Source organism: Apis dorsata, unplaced genomic scaffold, assembly GCF_000469605.1.
Source record: "Apis dorsata unplaced genomic scaffold, Apis dorsata 1.3 scaffold_194, whole genome shotgun sequence".
Lineage (NCBI taxonomy): Eukaryota > Metazoa > Arthropoda > Insecta > Hymenoptera > Apidae > Apis > Apis dorsata.
In genome coordinates, this window is record NW_006263478.1 from 612,638 (window position 1) to 615,836 (window position 3,199).

The 3,199-nt window shown below is 38.1% G+C and overlaps 1 protein-coding gene across 4 annotated transcripts in view; it reads left to right on the plus strand.

Annotated features, from left to right (window-relative positions):
• The window catches only part of LOC102677890 (tyrosine-protein phosphatase non-receptor type 13-like), a 158,438-nt gene that overhangs the window by 120,184 nt on the left and 35,055 nt on the right, over positions 1-3,199 (plus strand). The gene's annotated exons all lie outside the window — the stretch shown is intronic.

Sequence of the window (3,199 nt, forward strand, 5' to 3'; positions counted from 1 at the left end):
TTCTTCTTATATATCTTCTCTTTTCCCTTCGCATTTATCTCTTTATTCATCGAACTTGATCTGTTCTATTAATCGTTCCTTACTTCTTCGTTTATTTATTTTTAATCGCCCGATTTTTCTTTATACTCACTTTCCCTCCACTTTCATCATTCATTTTTACATATCTTTCGAATAATTTCTTATCCCTTCTTCAGATCACCCTGTAATTTTCCTTCCTTCGCCTTTGCCCCGGTTTTCTTCTATTCACAGTATTATTCAACTTCTTTCCACGAAAGTTCTTTCATCCCCCTTCCCATTGGCAGGCTTTTCTTTACCATTGTTCGATAACTTTGTTGGCTTTCCAATCTGTTTGCCCAACCCCTCTTTCCTGCTTTTTTCACCCCTCTATCCAGTTTTCCATATCGCTTTGTAATGTCAACCTTGTACATGTGTGTGCGTCATCCTTTCAATTTTTTTTTGTCATTTGTAATTTAATAGTCATCAACACGATACCGATCAACGATATTCTCGTAGAAAAATTATTATAATTATACATTCAACCGAAAATTAATTTAATTTCCATACAGATTAGATTTCCAATACTTTCACGTCTTTAAAAAAATTATTTTTTCAAAAAAACATAGCAAATTGTTATATTCCAATGTTAAATGTGCGTTGCCTAAAATATATTTTCACGAAAAGAGCGATTAAAATTCCAAAGAAAATACAAATTAACAACGAAACAAGAAGATAGGAAAAGTTGAACAAACAATCCAACACACTTCGCTTTAATCCACCGAGCAATAACCACCCCCTTCCCCAAAATCCATCTCTATCGTACATTCCACGCCCGATTCTCAACTCGTTAAATTCCCAACCCTTCTCCCTCTCGTCAAACTCACGCTCGATCACAATTGCACACGTTCCCTCGTTTTTGCACAAAAGCCTCCAGCTTAATGAGCACCGTTAACGGGCGTGCAGCATAAAGTTTCATCTCGCCTCAAAACCGTCTCGAGGATCCCTCTTTCCTTATTTCCCCGTTTTTCTTCCCCCCTCCTCCCCTTTTCAAACACAATTTTCTCCGCTCCTTTACCGCTCTATCGTTTTATCACCACGCGCGAGCCTTTTTTTCGCCTGCATCAAGTAGGAATATAGAAGCACAATGGGGCCAATGGAGGAGGGGTGGGGTGGGAAATCGAGCTTGGCACACTTTTGTCGGATGAATTTCGCGGATAAGACGCGGCAGGTATCTCGCGGGGGAGGTTCTTTGTCGCGTGGAATTCGGCGAGGCGCTTTGTCGCGGAAAACGAACGCGCCAGTTAAAATGAATGCGCGGCCGTGCCTCCCCCTCCCCGCCCTTCCAAACGACCTTACATCCTCTATCCATCTTCAATTTTTCGACGGTAATCCGTTTCCAATGAAAGGGAGATGCTTCGAGACGGTGGAAAGGATCGTAATAACCGTTTGTTGGCGAGAATTATCGTTCTTCTCTTTCTTCTTTTTTTTCTCTCGAGTTTTTTTTTGCTTCGTTTCGATCGAAATCTATAAATCTAAAATCGAGAAACTCGTCGCTTTCTCGAATCGAGAAAATGATTTTGCGAAATATTTTTCTTTTTTTTTTTTTTAATATTTCGAAAATTTAAAAAATATTATCATGTTTTAAACAAAAAATTATTCGTGAATAATATATTCGAACGAGAGCGTTTTAAATTATTCGAATTCACGAAGCAAGTCATCGAAGAATAAAGTAAACAAATTATAAAGAATTCGAAATGTATTCGGCCGCGTTGCAATGCAAACACTCGACGATAGATCTGATTTCATTGCGGATAGAAGCGTAGGCCTTTGGACAGGTGGGTGGTCGTGCCGTTGACGCGACATGGCTCACGAGAGAAATATACATATATATGTGTGTGCGCGCGGAGGCCGTGGCGCAAAACTTCCCACGGCTGATAACAATCCGGAAATCGAACGTTATGGAAACGGGGACACCTGTATTCCCCTGTTTACCACTCCCGCGCGCAATCTTACCTCGAACTTTACCCTCCCTTTTATTCGCCAACTTTATTCGCCTTGTCGACGCCTTTGTTGTTGTCGTCCTCGCCGGGAGTGAACGCGGGGCGGGCAAAGTTTGATCCTGTAAGCGCGTCTTACGCGTCGCGAAACCGAATTCGCAGCGATGGGAATTCGCGACGAAATTAAATTGCAAACAAATGGGCAGGAGAGGAGAGAGGGAGGAGTGGGCGAGTTAAGGGATTTCGGATAATGGATAGAATGGGATTTTAGAGAGTTCGAGAATAGTTTAACGATGGTTAAATAATAATAACTTATGTTGTTGTCGAGGAAGAATCGAGAGATAACGTAAATTATAAACGTTAAAGTAAATTATTGTTCGAACGATATTTTTTTAATAATTGAATTTTTGTCCGGCGACATTGTCTGATGTAAAGTAACAGGGTAGGATAAAGGATAAAATAGGAATTATATTATCTGAAAGCCAATTGTAGATAGATTTGTTCCCAGTATCCACTATATTTTGAAAAGTAAGAACAAATGAAAATTCTTTTTTACTTAATTATTATTATCGATAATTTTATTTTATCATTTTTCTTATTTATTCGGTTGAAGAATAGAGAGAAGTAAAATATATAAATAAGAAATAAAATTTCATCTGAAAACAATCTAAATTAATCGATATTGTATCGTATATAAAATAACAGAGCAAACAAAACAGTAATTTTATCCGATGACATTAAATGCAATGTCCAATAAAAATTTAGTTAGCGATAATTGATTTTTTAACGAGTATTTAAACTTCTCTCCATTCTCCGAATAAATATTCCAATACACCTGTACAACTTATCCACGAACGAAATTATAATATTTCTTTTTCTCTCTCTCTCTTCTCAACGCGAATAAACAATCCTGAAAGCATAAATCCTTTCACGGATAATCAATCTTCAAACATCCTACGCTGGCGTACATCATACATATTCGCGCGCGTGCATCGTATTTACGGCAAAAAAAAAAAAGAAAAAAAAGTAAGAAAGAATCGCCTCTTTCCCTCTTAATACATTCATCCCGAAAGATTATCAAACAGAGAACCTTTCATTCCCATTTTGCACCGCTCCACGGACAACAACGACAACAACGGAACGAACCAAAAAAAAAAAAAATTCGAAAACGAAATTATAACGCGGATTGTATAAATATCGCGAGG